At 25.4% G+C, this 18,191-nt stretch overlaps 1 protein-coding gene across 3 annotated transcripts in view; it reads right to left on the bottom strand.

The window, feature by feature from the left end:
• The window catches only part of LOC129965389 (irregular chiasm C-roughest protein-like), a 358,817-nt gene extending 343,491 nt beyond the window's left edge, over window positions 1-15,326 (bottom strand). For all 3 annotated transcript variants that reach the window (XM_056079232.1, XM_056079239.1, XM_056079247.1), the window contains exon 1: window positions 15,031-15,326. The gene's annotated coding sequence lies outside the window, so the exon portion shown is untranslated. The remainder of the gene's footprint in view (window positions 1-15,030) is intronic.
• Between the last annotated feature and the right edge of the window lie 2,865 nt (window positions 15,327-18,191).

Consider the following 18,191-nt stretch of genomic DNA (forward strand, 5'->3'; position numbering starts at 1 on the left):
CATAAATTCTAAAGATAACTTAATGCCATTGAAAACATAGAGAAATATGATTACTTCAATAAAATATTAATAGCTGAAACAGCATTCTTTATACTTCATCGAGCAGTCCTCTGATGTTTCTTTAACCAACAAAAAAGCAAAATATGGAACACAAATTAGTTATTATCTCTTACAGAAATAAAATAGACTGAAATACAGAACAGATATTTCGTTTTTTGAAACTGTTTCGGGAGAGTCTGATATTTTTAAATATATTTAAGTTGCAAACACAAGTAACAAAAAAATGATATTGTAATTTGTATTTTATTAAATTTTCACATATTTTTAAAATAGATTCACTAAGAAGAAGTATAATAAAGTAATTTACTTATTTTCTTCCACTTGGATTTGGCATTTAAACCACTATATTTTTACAAATGCATCAATGAATTATAAAATTTCTAAAATAATTTTTAACATTATTTTCTGTATCTAAAATATGTTATAAAGTTTTATACCAAGTTTAAATTTAAGAATTATAATCAGAAAATTCTTTTGCCATTTTCCTTAAAATAATAAATGAAATGGTAAACTAGTTTTTTAAAATAAAATTCAGAAAAATATTTTACTTAAGAATTATTAACTAAATTCCTTAATTTTCAAAACTCTTATTTTTTTTTAGAAAAATGAAAAAAAGAAAACCATTAAACCTCCTGTATCGTAAATAAAAAAAAAAAATTATTATTTGCAACAGTTTTTGGGAATCTAAGAAAGGAAAATAATAAAAAGTGCTAAATAATGTTAAATATACGAAAAAATAATATTTATTCTCTGAAAATTATAAATTGATAATTACACAAAAATGATCACATTTTATGAGAAATGAAAATATTTTGAAGATAATTTTAAATGCTTTCTACATTTGATAAAATTTCAATTAATATCATACCTTTGAGAAATAGAATTCAGAAATAGAATAGACGAATTCAGATTTACTTGAAAATTAAGAAAAGAAATGTTAAATATGTTTTATACATATTGCATATGCAAGAATGTTTGGAAATGAGTTATAAACTGAAAAAAATTGTGTTAATGAATATATTTTAAAATTTTTCAAATGTATGTGGATAAAATTTCTGCAAAGTCAAAATGTTTTATTTTCTAAAAACTTTTCTGATCTGAAAATGTCCTTTTTTTTATGATTAATTTTCAGCGGTTTTGAACAGTTTTCCATTACTTTTCTTAAACTATTTTCATATCAAACAAGACATATCAATAACATATCAAACAAGAGATATGTTATTGAATATATTGATGAACACAGAAAGTAACTATATGTTGAAATATAATTTTCCTTTCTCAGATTGTGTATTTAAATTATTTAAAAATGAATATAACTATGATTTCTCCAGATTATTGACTCTTTTTTTTCAAAATTTTAAAATAGTGCTATTCCTAAACTTTATTTTCAATATTATCAGTATGCTTTTGGAATGATAACTATGCTCCTTAGGTTCTCCAAATAACAAATTTGTCATTGTTAGACTTCTTATTATAAGATCACATTACAATATGGAATTTATTAAATCATTTTTTGAATTATTTTTACTCCTCTTAAATTTCACCTTCGAAATCTCTCTTTCAATACAATTGTTTGCATCCGTAATCACGTGTCTTTCACGCAGTGGGTTTGATACTGTAATAATGATGATTGAATTAAGACTTATAGAGTTATATACAGGGAACGCAATATGTTGTTATATTATATTTAGAAGAAATTTAAGAAAACAGAACTTTGTTTTATAAATGCAAAGGAAATTATTAAGTACACGATCATTTCTATTCATGGATAAAGAGAACTTGTTTGGATCTCTGAATAACCGGCAATTCTTAAAAAGAATGACTGAAATTGGAAATTTTGACAATTTTTCAGGCTAATACTTAGTGCAGTGTAACTATCATATATCGAATTTCTCAAAGAATTATATGAAAAAGGACTTATTTATCCAGTTATTTGAGCTTAATAACTCAAAACAATAAATTTATCTCTCACAACTCAAGATTTAAAAAAAATTATCTCTCAGCGGCTCAAAATATTATTGAGTGCAGCGTTACTATATCATAGGATTTCTCAATTAAATTTACAAAAGAGGGATTTTCTCCCAGTTATTCGAATTTAAAAACTGAAGACAATGACTTTATCTCTCAATATCTCAAGATAATAAATTTATCTTTCAGTAACTGAAGATAAAAACTTTATATCTCAAAGACTCAGGATATTTTTTTTTTCATTTTGGTATTTCAAATGTATAATTCTAGTCATGACACTGAAAGGCGTAAAAGTAAAAATGAACGCCGGATTTTCTAATAAAGTTTCTAGAAAGAAAACTCAGGAGAATATAAGAGACTTGTAAAGTGTGAAATAAAAATATCTAAGTAAATTACACGTTTGGAGAGCAGTGAATTAATATCGTAAATGCAAGAAAAATTTGATATTATTTCTACTAAACTTTTATCATCGCACTTCGATCTTATAATTTTTTTACTTTAACCATAGTCTCTCTATTTAATTTCAGAATCAAATTCTTTCTTTTGATATAATTCTTGTATACCAGTAAACACATGCATCTCTTACAATAACGACGATGCATTGCTGATGATTCTTATAAAGTTATATAGAAGAAACGGGACATGTTTTGTATTTTAACTCTATTCCATTCAGAATCCCATCAATATTTCTTCTGAAATGTGTAACTGCGTGGTTGTACTTTTTATATAATATTTAAATTACTCAGAAATTTGATGCGACAGAAGAGACATATATATATTAACATGTCGTTCTAGCAGTGCTCACCGAATCAAGCTGGTGCATTAACCAATACACAGATTTTTTTCCTTTTTTTTTTCCTTTTCAGTTTTTAGGGTTGAAATACATCATTTTAGAAAGATTATTCCTTGATGAGCAATTTTATATTGTTTTAAGATATTCCAAACCAGCACGGTTTAGAGATATATCAAAGCATCTTCCAAATGAGATAGCTGATTAAATTTGTATTTGTCTCTCTCAGAATGGCTATTTCCACACTAAAATATACAGCATAATGCATTCGATTTGAAAAGAAAAATTTATAACATATATAAATTAATCATTATAAAATAGTAATGGCATTAATTATGAATTTAATAAGCGTGTGAAATCAAAAATGCTATTATATGATGAAAATCATAAAAAAATAATAATAATGAATATTTTGAAATTAATTTAAGTCAGCAATTGGTTGAATAGAATATCTGTGTAATTTTAAATAATCTAATTGAAATTTGACTAAAAAGAATCCTGGACAACAACAACACCAATAAAATATTGCTACAAGTATCACGACCGAGGGAATGCAGCATTAAATTTTCTTCAAAACATTTAATGCATTAACGACGTAGAACAGCTATGTTTCGATTAACAGAAAAAGAGCAAATAAGGAAACAAAATAAATAAGAAACTTGGAATGAATTCGTTACTTCTTAGTCTTTTTTTTTTCTTAGAATCGTTCTCCATTTGTCTTTAAAGAACGGAAGAAGCATGTTTCAGAAAAAAGTAAAAAAGAAATGTAAAAACCAAAATTCCAAAAGGAAGTTGGAAATTTGCGTGCCATGCAGCGTGACACTGCTGCATTTCTTTTGCATAAAATATTCTGTTCTTCAGGCAAAGATAACAGTTCTAATTATTGTGAATTTATCGCATTTTTTTTTCTAAACAAGGCTTTCTATTTATTTATTTTTTATGAAACAGAAGAATGAATACATCTGTTTTAAATAAGGAAGCGAATAATTTGTGACATTATAAATTAACTGTAGAGGATGTATTTGTTCCGGTGGAAAGGCTACAAATCCTTAGAAATAAATGGAAATAACTTATATATGTGTCAGTTTAGTGGTAATTGTTTTCTATAATCATAAATTGGCATCATATTTATTTTTAAATCGGTTCCTGAATTTATAAAAATACTGGAACATGAGCCGTTTAGTTGAAACCTTACTGTAAAGATGGCATTACAGTATTAATCAAAATGAATCGCCCATTTTAATGATTTTATTCTGAGTAAATTAAAATAATACATAATAATAAAAGTAATTTCAAGAGAAAAGAAAATATTTGCTGAGATAAAAGAATATCCATTCATGAACTAATTCAAATGTAATTTGTTCATGGATTTTCAAAAACCAACTATGTATTATATATTTCATGTTTTTTTTTCTTTGATTGTGAAATAAGAGGCTTATTTTATATATAAATCTATCAATAATACTAGGAAAAAATAACTGGAGCAGATAAAAATGCTTATTTTATAAAAAGCAGCCAGTCACCAGAGAATTATCAGCAAAAATTTCAATTACTGTGTTTATTTGTTTATATACTGTATTTGAACATCTAGCTTCCTGAATTTTAAGCATACTTATCAATAATAATTATTGTAAATAAAATTTTTAAAATCAATTAGCATATCTTGTCAACGACATGTAAAGCATCTGCTTTTAAGCTAAGATATGTGGCTCATAATTCACCTAAGAGTTTTCCTAAAATAATATGTATTAATAGGCGTTAATACTATTTATCTTGTAATTAATATCAGCTGAAAATATTTGTATAAGTATTATACTCCTGTATTGAGCATGCTATAGAAATCTGCTATGTTGCTTTTCTGTACTTTCAAAGAATAAGTAGAAATGTTTCAACACTCAATTGGCTCATATATATAGGCGCAACAATTAAAAGAAAACCTATTATAAATATTAACCACATGCAGAACAACAGAAACGAAAATTGGTAAGGTCATGATTAGTTGACGGAATTTATCTCTAAAAACGATATATTTGGAAATTCCTGATTGTTTCTAAAACTTCTTACCATCATAATGCGTTTCAAAGTTTGAAATGTTTGCTACAGTAACGACTTTTTTTTTTATAATACTTCATATTTGTAATAATATATCTAAAATATACAGAAAATACAAATGTTTAATTAATTACTTTTTTGCAATGAATTTGAAGTCAATAAAATTAAATAAAAGGTTACTTCTGCTTATATTAAATGAAAATTCTCTAGTTATGCTGCATTGTGAAATAAAAGCAGTAAAGTACGTCTGCATAACTGAAGGAGTGAATGTTCGATTTTGCATTTCACAAAAAGGTTAGATTGCGTACATGTCCATGAATCTATAATTTCCAAACATATTTCCTCTAGATTTCGGTGAAAATTATTTATTGAAATATCTTACTTTCAATATTATAATATTAGAATTTTCAATTATCGAAACATAGTCATTCAGACTTATATTCAACATAAAATTAAGTTATTGTCGTCATCACAGTAAACGGTTGAACTGAAGACATGATTTTGAGGATCGTTACTGATCCAAACCCTTTCCGTAGGAATTACATCCCACTATCGATATAGAAGTAATCTAAACTGAAACCATTATTATCAAATCATCAAAACCATCATCCTGGAGAAGCGAGAACCCACCAATTTATTCCTCATTATGTCATTCCCTTACTCGTGGTTTCCCACTTAGAGGTGGACTGTAAAATTATACTACGCTTTCTGAAATTCTAAGGATATTTTGTTTTATTTTTCAAAAAATTTGCATGGTATTTAATACTTTATGTTCGATAGAAATATACCAGAAATTTGTTTCAATTGGATTTGCTTGTCTTCTAAAATTTCATGCTTTTCCAGTTTTCATTCACTTTTTCAGGAATTAGAATTCCGAAATTCTGCACAATTATGAGTTTACTATAACAGCAGAATATATTAATAAATTAAGAGCTCCCATTTCGCAATTAACGTATCAATTTAGCTGAAAACATCTCATAGAACTGACTGCCTCGAAATTAATTTTAGAAACAATAAATTTTGAACTCCATTTAATCTGTAAAATTGAATTATGAGATATGTTAAAGATTCAAAAGTGGAAAATAATAAAAAATAGTAATATCGTTCAATGAAATCAATATAGTAAAAAAGAGAATATTATTGTTTTATGGAAAACTAAATAATAAATAAACTGATATATAATATTAGCATAAGAAATGAAATCATAGGGTTTTCATTGAAATTTAAAATATATCAAAAATGCAGCAAAAAAGTTAAATTTAGTTCCAATAATTATGTTAGAATTGTTTACTTTTATAATAATATTTTCACCTCAAATTCTTGGAAAAAAATTATTATAGTAAGGTATTAAATTTTTTTATGAAAAAATAATAGTTGGAAAATTTGTTCGGCTAGAAGTAATACATATAATAATACATAAAATAGTTATTCAGAAGAATATTAAATCTATACTGTACTTACTAAGAATAATTATTCTTAGAAATCTAAAATATTAACAGTAACTGATTTTTCTTCACGATGAAGTTTTCATATGTTTAGAATATGAATATAAATTAAGAGAAAACAAAACAATCAGGAGAGTGCTTTTGCGTGCTGTATTTCTTTTCTGTATAAGTCTTAGGCATCTCAGGTAGTTTTATAAACTATAATTAATATAATAATGTAGTAAAAATTAGAAATTAGAAAACTAAATATATTAATTAAACTTTTAAAAACGCCGTTGGCAAAGTTTCATAAAAACATCTTTTATAATTATATTGAGATCAAAACAAATTTCACTAAGGTGAAGGCGAAGAAAATATAATAACAAGAAGCCACAAGAAAAAATGAAAAAAATATTATGGAATTTAATTTCTTACAATATCTTTAGTTTAATACTTAATATCTTTAGTTTCCAATATACCTGTAATTTTTATATCTGCTTCTTTCTTCCTTTACGGGTTTCCATTTTCCTTTCGAATTTTGATAAAAGTGAATTTTTTTATCAATACACTGACAAAATAATTTAAAATTGAATTTCCAATACATTTTTACAGACATATGCTATAAAATCGTCTTGAGCAATTTGAAAATTGTGACATTGCACTTTTAATACATACAATATTAAAATTTATTTTCAAAATTGGAAAAATATTACCTGCTGGCAATCTAAATGGGCGTGAACATATGATAAAAAAAATCATAACTTCACTCAAGTTGTATAAATTTAATATTTCATAGAAATATTAAATATAATTACTTAATTCTTTTTTTTTTTGCTTTCGTGATCTGCAAGTTAGTCTTGAATGATGATTTTGCTTAATTTTAATTACATATCTTACGCAAATTTTCATGTCAATGACTTCCCCAATAAGGCACTTTTAAGCATAAAATATTAAAGCATAAATTTTTTATTATATCTTATATTTTTAAGCATAAAATCATAAATTATTTAAATAAATTCACAGTCGTTGAGTGTATTAATACCTAATTATTCTTAATTGAATCATGCCCCATAACCATCTTAGCCAATCTAGCCATAACCATTGTGCAAAGTATTAGTGTCTGATAATCTATTTCAAACTGCACGTTTGCTTATGAGGTAATAAAAATTGCATTCACGGGACTTTTATGTAAAATATTACACAGTAAAGAACTTGTTTCTTTCTATCTTTCAACAAGCGAAAAAAAATAAAAAAATAGATATTCAGTTAAATAATGAATCCGTTAAACTTTCATAGTAAAATATAGTCCATTGTAAAATGGCATGCAAAAAATTATTTTAAAAAATTAAGTAACTAAATTTAGAGATAATTTTCACTAAATCGGTGTTAATGAAAATTAACGTTTAAATAATTATGTACATAAATGTGAAATTTACCGAAATTTCGAATGCATCAGTTGTATTATTTTAAAATAAAATATTACTATAGCCAAATTGTTAAATATTAAGTAAATTAAAAATGAATGTTTTCGACGCTTCGTAAATGAATTATAGTTTTTCTTTGTAAATTGAAAAAAATTAATTAACGCTAACGTAAATTCTGTGTAATCCATAACGCCAAGTAAATACTTACGAAATAACTATTGCACACCGAATTTTTGTTAGTTTTGAAAATTCAAATTTCCCTTTTCATAGGATTGATTTTTTTAACAACCGATTTTAATAAGAAAAGTCTGTATTATCAGTTCACATTACGGATACATTTATTTATGAAAAGACTTACAATATGATAATATTTCAGATATTTACTGTTCAACTTTTTGCTCAATAACGTATCGTCGATTTCTTTGTCAATCAGTGTGCTAAAATCCTTTATTAACTTTCATCCAAATAATATTGGAAAAAATGTTTAATGTTGGAAATATTGAAAAGGATTTAACATAAAAATTTATCTAAATTATTAGAAAAATAATTTAGATAAATAATCAAGGATAATTCTTATATAATCTATCTTATCTAATAATTTTTATTCTAATAAATTATCTGCTGTATGAATAATGCATAAAAATTGTTTTCTTTATATTTACTAAGCAAATTAACAAAATCAAAAAAGTAAGATTCGGTTGGAGATTCTGTTTTGTTTATATATTTTTTAGTACTATATACTGTTTTATGGCAGTTCCTTTTTCTGAAAAAATACGATAGAAACCCTATGGAATTGAAAAACACTTTGTTATTGGTTTCCATCAAGTGACAAATTCACACCATTCATCACAAGGAAAATGCTGCGCGTAGAATTTATAGCAACGATATATATTTTCACTACCTTTCCGGTCATTCTACTTCCAGATAAATATTGGCCAACTTCAAATTCTTTCTCAGAGATAGATGATGTATAAACAAACACAAAATATAAACAAAGTGCAAGAATATAGCAATCGAGAGTTTTCTCAGTGCTTCACCTAGAATACTGAAACTCATACTTTGTCATAAATTGGATAAGTATTGAAAGTAGAAACTGTGATAAAATATTGAACAAAACTAGTTTCGACATAAATGCGCTTTTGAAAACTCAAGCAAATTTCAGATGGAGTGTATTACTGCACCGGTTGTTGAAACGTGCTCAACATTTTTAAAAGAAAGCATTCAATAATATTGAGCAAAAAGAAAGCTATCATTTTTCTGTTGACTTTGAAAAGCAATTTACCGAGTTTTCTGATAAAGAAAATGTGGCCAGAAAATTTGGAAACAATATCAAAACTCTGGCTTCCGTCAAGACGAGACAAATGAAAAAAGAACTCGGTACATTTTTTCTGTTCCTTTCGTAAACGGAAAATGGGAGTTTAAAGAAACATAAATATTTATCCATAACATCTCATTCAGTTTAAAGAGTTAAGAAAAAAATTAAAACTAAATAAATTATCTTTTAAGAAATGACTTAAATCGTAAAATATAATACACATAAACTAATAATTATTTTATTAATAATTAAGACAAAAATAGAAATCTCTCAAATTAGTTTTTTTTTTTTCGAAATAATATAATACAGTAATACAATTTTATGAGAATATATCCCTAATTCCTTCGCAGTTAAAACATTTGAAAATCATTTTCTTCAAAATAGTTTTATTTATTTCCAAAGAAATAAAAAAAAAACATTTTTTTAGAAATGACACTATCAAGAAAAACAAATTTTCATTTTCATTTAAAAACAAGAGATTATTAAATAATAAATCTGATTTTCTGATATTTTTATTCTGTTTAAATAAAATTGTGAATTTATGATGAAATATTAATTTTATATATAAATTTCCCCATTCCAGAATTTCTGTAAATGAATTCATTTCTAACAAATAATAGAAATGTAAAACTGTTATTTTGCGGTTTGTGTTTATAGCGATTATAATGTGTGCTAAAATTTTAAGGAAGTTACAATTTATATTTATGAGTTGATTTAAAGTTCTTGACTACGAAAATAGTGAATATTTGGGGAACATATTGAATTTAAAAAAAAATATATTCTTAATTTCTTTACAGTTTTCTTTGCCAAACCGTTTGAATTTTATTTTTCCATTCATCATTCTGAATGTTACATTAAAGTTTATATTTGCATAAATTAGAATCTTCTGTTATTTTCTTTCTTTAAATGTTATTTTCTGAAATTGTAAATGTTGATAAAATCTTCTTATTACACCTGTCCTAAATTTAATTTTATCCTTAATCTTTGTTCACATTTAATGTTATAATTTCTCAATAGATGTTGTCGTTCCATAACTTCAGAATAAGCAATCTGTTCATTTAAATGGATTTTACTTTTGTTTTAATGTTTTGTAATGTGCAAGAAATGAAAATTGTTTTTATTTATTATTCAAATCTGAAATAAAGAAATACATTTGTTTCTTTATTTCAGGAACTAGGTAACAAAAGTTATCATCAAGAAATTAAACACATACCATTTGAAAAACTTCGAAACTAGAAAACGTTTGCTTGCTCTTTAGTAATAATAACAATACCGTCGAAAAATGTCAGATATGAATTTCTTCAATTAATTTCTAAATGTTTTTAATGATGCTTATTACATGTTTATTACTAATTTTACTTATTTTAGCAATTATTAAACATGATTTGCAATACTATGCAGATATTCAGCATAAAATGGAAAATAACAGAAAATCTGCTCTTTTATACACGTTAAATGATGAATTTCTACCTTTTTCATTGTGGCCTTTATATAGTTAACTATAAAACATAAAATAAAATTAAATTTTTGCTTCTATAAAAAGGATAAAAACTAAACTCATTACGATATACATGCAGATAAGCATACACTGCTTCCATAAGATACAACAGAATTACTTTTTTTACCATCAATATAACTCTATTTTTAACTTTGCAGGTGCATTTTTTGGGTCCAAAATATATTAAATTCTAACAAATCGCTAAATATAATTTCTACAAGATATAATATTGCGTAGAATAGTCCGACGTATTTATATTTATTGCTAGTAATAAAGTTCTTAATAGATTTAAATTTTTAAAGCTTTTAGAAACGAAAAATTCAGAAAACCCTATTATGAATACGTATAGTCGACTTAAATGAATTTTTAAAAATGTTCAAAAAAGAAAAAAAAGGAATATATGTACAAAAATCCAAATATTTATTACATCAAAACTATTGATAATGAAACGTATTGATTTATTTATTACGGTAGAGAGCATTTTTTGAAAAAAAAATTACAAAATAATTTATGCTTATATATCTTTAATACATCTAAATTTAAAATATCTCACTCTTTATATATAAAATATATAAAGAGTTAGCGTGCTTAATGCATATTTTAAAAGCTATATACCTTCAGGTCTTTAAAATGAAAATCTCTTGATAGTTATTTATTTAAAAGATTTCGTTTGCTTCACTTTGTTCCTGCATTAGAGACATGTGATATGACCCAAAAAAACATTTCAAGCTTATCCAAGGATTGAATATGGCTCAAAAAAATTTATTACAGTTTTAAATTCTTCTCTAAGATTTATAAGGGATGATGATTTATTTTCGTAAAAAAAAGTAATAATAATAATTAATTTATATAAAATAATTTATTATTATGTTAGGGTACAAAATAAACTGTTTCTTGTTAACTATACGTTGTTTGATAAATTTATGGTGAAATAATTTTTTAATGAAAACTTAGAGCGATTAATGAAAAGTTTATTAGTTCTTACATTTCCCAAGTGAAATATATTTATCATCTTTGATTCAGTTAGCCGAATTTATTCACTTTCAAAACGAATAAATTTTCCTAGATGTAGATATAAATATAGATATATAGATGGATATATATCAAAATTTATGATAAATAAATATGGAAATTACAAAGAATAATTATGCATATACATATTAAATATTTTTTTTTAAATTTTAATCGATTTTTTTATTTGGCACAATATTTCTATTCAGTCAATCTAAAACATAATGTTTCATATTTGCTCTAAAATAATATATCCTATTTGTTATTGATTTTAATTCTAATCCTGGTTTCATATTCTTAAGAAATGTTTTTTCGACATTTGATTAACCATTTCAAATTCATTGTCTCTTACTCTTACCGTAATGCAAGTAAACATGCAAGCGATATTAAGTGAATATACATATAAAACATACAATTTTTACATGTATAAGAAATTCGCGATTTTTTGTTGCAGATTCCTTTTACATATTAATTAAGGCCACTTGACTTTACACCAAATACACACATTCCTTATAAAATTGATTGAGTAACTGAGAATATGCACGTAGATAATTTAAACTATTTTGATTTAATATCTTTCGAAATAGAAAAAAAGTGATAGTTTCTACCAAATTTTTTCTATATACTAAATTCCCACTTTAGCAAAATTTAAAGAAAACGACATCGCATGTTGAACTTTAACAAAACTGAAATTATGCATTACAGAAAAGCAGTATTTAATGATTAGTAAGAGATAAATATTCAAGAAAACACAAAGAAATATCGTTTTTTTTACTATCTAGAGAGTAATAGAAGAAGTTGTATATATATATATATCATTGTGAAAGATTTCTTAATATTATTAAGATTTGATCACTCTACATTAGTATATGTTTAGTGTTGCTAACGAAAATTTATAATTTGACTAAAAATTCTTGTCATAACAAAGAAAAAAGTACTGCTGAATATTTATAAAAAATTACTAACAGGTATACATTAATCAAGTTTTACCGATATTGTGCAGTAGTGACGTGAAGAGAAATGTGTGTTTTATCGTCAGTTATTTGTAATAAATGTGAATCATAATATAATCAGCGTAGTTGCTCATTTTTTCAATTAATCTATTAAAAACATTTAGTATTTACAGTAAACCTAAAGATATAAATAAAGAAATATATCTTTTAGATTTGAAAAAAACACCAAAATTTATAATCTCAAACACACACACACACAAATATATATATATATATATATATATATATATATATATATATATGTGTGTGTGTGTGTGTGTGTGTGTGTGTGTGTGTGTGTGTAGACTGATTTTATTCGAGCCTTATTTCATTAAAAATTCTTTTTGTTCCAATATAGTTTTAGTTTATAATTTAGTTTGCAGTGTTTTACGAAATTTATCAATTTAGTTTATTTCAATTCATCCATTTTCCTTTCATTCTGTGTTCTTATATGGCGAAATCTCATTTTTACGTAACTAAGAAAATTTAATAATGAAAGTTTTATAAATGATATGCCAAAAAATTTAGAGAGGAAGCAGGAAATAAATCTTGTAATATTTTATTTTTTTTATTTTAATTTTCATAGAATATTTAAAAGAGAAGAGAGAACCTAAATTTTGTTATATGCCAAAGTGGTAATTTATTTTCCAAAGAATTAATGTTTTCATGCTATTGAATTTATACTCATATGAGTTTATTTTGGAGTATGGATATAGGAACCAACGAAAATATATACGCCAGACAAATCTGAAAAAGCTATTACATTAGTTCATTGATTTTACCATAAAATGTTTTATAACCATTCTCATGAAAATGTAGAAATATTTTATGGCTTCTTTAATACTTTTCATTTTTTTTTTTTTTTTGCTTTTCTTTTTATGGAAATTAACATGCATGAAAGGCATGCAGACATTTCTGAAACTTACATGGCATAAATATCAGGAAATGGAATAAATCAAAACTGATAGAAATTCAAATTCTTCGCATTAGTGCTTCAGATATAGTAGGAGAAATAATTAGTTTTGGTAAATTATGGAAGCATTAACATTTTTCAGAAATATGAGATAAAAATAGAACAGTGAATGAGCTGTCGAATTCTTTTTTTTAGAAATCCAATTAACGCATTATTTTTATTTCTGTTACATGCAGAAATTTTAATTTTATCAAAAGAGAATTATCTATTTTATAAAATGTTTTAATGATTAAAAGTTTGTACATTTTCTAGTGTACATTTGTACCTTTCTAGTGGAATCTCATTCTAGTATAACCGAAATATGCCTGATTCTATCATGTTTTATACGTTTCTGAGAATAGTACATTTAATTTCAAAACTAATTTTTTAAATTAAGGTTTTGGCATAGTCCTATAATATAAAAAAGACAAATTTAGGAATAAACAAATAGCTCCTAATAATTTGTGAATTCTGACTAATTCTTCAAAAATAAAGAATTTCCGTTGGAATTGAATTCTGTCTATACTTTTTTTTAATTGGATAAAGGGATATGTGAAATATTTTTCTAGATTATTTAGTTTATGCGAAAATTTATGTAATGGAAACTCTTTTCTAATTTAAAAACGAATAAAAATATTAAGCGTAAAATTTAAATATGAGTTGGTTTTAGAACGAAATATAAATTTCATATTAATACTTCATGGCTACTCATAATTAGAATCTCCTGAAAATTTAAAACTAAATAACAATAAAACTCGATAACAACACAGTTTTCTAAGGAAAAAAATAATAATGAATATACTTTTATTATTCATTAAATTTTCGTGATGAAGATGTTTCTGTAAGATATTTCAAATGATTTTTATCTGAATTGCCGAAAAAAAATTGCCTACCAGAATAATTTCTTCAATAATAAACCTTTCTTCAATAACAACCAATTTTTTATGAAATGCATATATAATTTTTAGGAATTAAAATATGTCTTTATTAATAAAATATTGTTACGAAAAAAATTATGTGTGCTTTCAAATTTTTGATTAGTTTATTAGAGTTTTTATGAAGAATAGTTGCAATTAAACTTTTCCGAATGTACAGGAACTCGAGCTAGTTTTACAAAATGTTATGTAAATTGAATATGCAAAAAAGGTATCGCTATATTTTTATAAGAATAAATCAGTTAAAAGAAATTTTGAAAAGTTTTTCATAAAAACATGGAAATAATTTCTTTTTCAAAAAATGAAAATGTGAGGGCTACGAAAACCCGTTCCAACCTTTCTTTATTTCCCTTCATTATTATTGCGCTAACAATAGGATATTTTATTTTTTTTGCATTCAACTAAACGCATGACATTTTTGAACTATTTTTTATATATTATTAGTTTAGAATAAAAGAATTTTTTTCATTCACAAAACATTAAATTTACTCATTATATACGAGTCATAATTTTTATTTTTTAAAATTTTCTCATATTTATGCTTAGACTAATTTCTTTAAAAGAAAAAAAAATGCATAAGAGATAATTGTCTTAAAAAGAGGATCTTACCTTTGACGAAACAAAGGGCATCCGTTGCAACAACACGTGATGTTTGAATCCTTCTTCCCCCGATGAAATATCCACCACCCCCTAAAATTTGGGGATCCGTATTATTAGAAAGTCTTCCACAAACCGGCAAGAGTTCATTGAAAAAAGAAAACGTAAGTCCGATTGATTTTTCTCCCTTCTCTCCTTTTTTTTCCCTGCTCACAGATAGTTTTTCTCGCTGTTTTTATTTTACTTTTTTCGGTTGTTTTTTCTTATAAAACAAGTCTTGGAGCACTTAAACCACGAAGCATATAGGTCCGCGGCTCTGATGGACTGCAAAGATCCTTCCTGCGCTCAGTTCGCAGGATAAACAACGCGCAGGCGCATCATTTGCCTTTGCGCTCAACAGAGGGCGCAGTCCAACAAACAAGACAGTAGCTAAAACGAGAACGCCGATTCATTTTCACTTGGATCCGAAAATGTGCAATTTTTTATTCGATTTTTTATCCTTAGTGCATCTTGCAATAAACACATAGAATGACACCATCAGATTTAAAAGCATGAATACATAAATACTTTGCAAAGAATTTTATTGAAGAAATGAATTTTAACATTTGTATCTGTGTGATATTTTGATGATTCAGATAATTTCTGATTTCTTAAAAATCAAGCTAATTAATGCAACTGCTTATATTTGCAGCTTAAATTACCATTTTTCAATTATGGCAGGTATCAATAACGAATATTTTATTAATATTTTTTACAACAATTTGAACAATGAGAACGCATGATTGAATAAAAAATTATGTTCTTTTAAATCCGATAAATAAATTAGAATATTCGATCGTGTTGATGTCCCTTCGTATCTATTTTTTTTCTTAATTATGTTGAAAAACAAGCAATTCAGAACGTTTTGACGATGAGTTTAGTCTTGGAAGATTATTTTATCGCGATTTGTATTTCTTAGAGATATATATCCTGGATTTTTTACATCAACTGCATTTCCAGTATATTTTATGTAACATAAGAAAAGCAATAAATTAGTACCACATATCTTTTTTTTTCCATATTCTCGTCAGATGTTCTTTTGCATCGAAATGGAGAATTTTTCAATATAGATTAGGCATCCTAGATACTTTTAATCATTCTAGGTTAAGCATGCTTTGAGTTTTTATATAGAATGAAATAATAATAAAAAGTATTGTTATTTCAACCAATATAAAATGCGCATCTAATAAAGAGGTTATATGAATTCTTTGTCAAAGAGTTAAGAATGATTCTTTCTGGCAAGATGCCTTTCCATTAACATGTACATTACTTATATAATATGTCTTTATATTAAAATGTATATTACTTACATGACATGTTTTTACATTAACATATACATTACTTACATGACATGTCTTTACATTAACATGTACATTACTTACATGAAATGTATTTACATTACTTACATGACATGTATTTACATTAGCATGTACATTACTTACATGACATGTCTTTACATTAGCATGTACATTACTTACATGACATGTCTTTACATTAGCATGTACATTACTTACATGATATGTCTTTACATTAAAATGTACATTACTTACACGACATGTCTTTACATTAACATGTACATTACTTACATGACATGTCTTTACATTAACATGTACATTACTTACACGATATGTCTTTACATTAAAATGTACATTACTTACACGACATGTCTTTACATTAACATGTACATTATTTACATTACATGTCTTTACATTAACATGTACATTACTTACATGACATGTCTTTACACTTTACTTTATAGTAAGATTGTTCCTACAGATATCTACTAAATACAATTAAAACGTCCCTATTTAATGAGGTTTTTGACTTGTGTATTAAATCACATAATTTTTCAAGTTTCAGTATATGTAATTTTATCTGTGAATGGTATGTTCTTGATATTTATATAGTTTAAAGTAGTAAAAATATCTAAAATGGCATGCATCTGTTTAGAAATTTACATAAATGTCAAACATCATATTGCTTCAAAACGAGTCGCTATTCGATCTAAACTAAATTAAGCATATATCAACTAGATTGGTTTGAAAAATGTATTGGAAATATATTTAAGTAAATAATGTAAGTTAGATAAAAATTAATTAAATATAATCAAGTAAATCAATGAAAATGTAAAACCTAATATTAGACGTAAAAGCCAGAAAAAAAGATTAAAAGAAAAACTTGAAAATTTATTTGTAAGTAAATGGCGATGAAGAAAATACTTCTCCAAAAAAGTATTCTTGTACATACCATAGAACAAATATATTTTTGAAAGACTCTGCGTCGATTTTGCTAAAGTTTGTGTTTTTTCAAAGAAGGCGAACTAGCGGTACCTGAAAACAAGGCAGTGAAGTTTACGCACCGTTGAACTCTAAACTTCGTACAAAGAGAGCTGAACTACTGTGCTTCAGTGGGAGACAAGGTAAAAAAAAGAAGAAGAAAAGAGACATCTTCAAAAAGAGATGAAGTAAAAGAATAAAAAAAAGTACAAAAAAGTAAATGTAGTGAAACGATTGAATCCTGACGAGGAAGGAAAAAAAATGAAAGAGTAGCCATTTCTAGCGGTGAAAGAGACTTCACCAAAATATTCCATTTTTTCGCTTCTGTAAATCGCTCCAAGCGAGGAGACGTACAGAGGCTGGATCTTATAAAATTTTCGATTATATAATGAAAGAAAAATGTTAAGAAAAAAGTCCAGTTACTCTTGGCAACGTAGAAGAACCTGCGATCCAGAAAATGTTGCCAAAATCACGTAATTTGAGATCATCTGAAGTTTCAGATCAGTATAGAAAAAAATTAAAGTTATACCCAATATAATATTTTAAGAAATATTTTGCTTTATGTGCTAAAGAATTTTTTTTAAAAAAAATTTCGATTTAAAATAAATAAAGAAAGGGAAAGAGTTCGGTTAGTTAATAAGGACTGGTATAAAATGTTCTGATTTTATTCTACAAAAGACTACATTTATTTAAAAAAATAATTATTTGACAAAATACTTTGCACAAACGTCTGAACTTAAATGTTTTTATTTGATTTGACTCTGCAAATAAATAAAAAAGAGAGCTGTTTTTATGTACTTTCAAAGCAATAACTTTGAGGTCGGTGGAAATTTGAATAGCTTTACATTGAAAGACAGT

This window comes from Argiope bruennichi, chromosome 1 (genome assembly GCF_947563725.1).
Source record: "Argiope bruennichi chromosome 1, qqArgBrue1.1, whole genome shotgun sequence".
NCBI classification, from domain to species: Eukaryota; Metazoa; Arthropoda; class Arachnida; order Araneae; family Araneidae; genus Argiope; species Argiope bruennichi.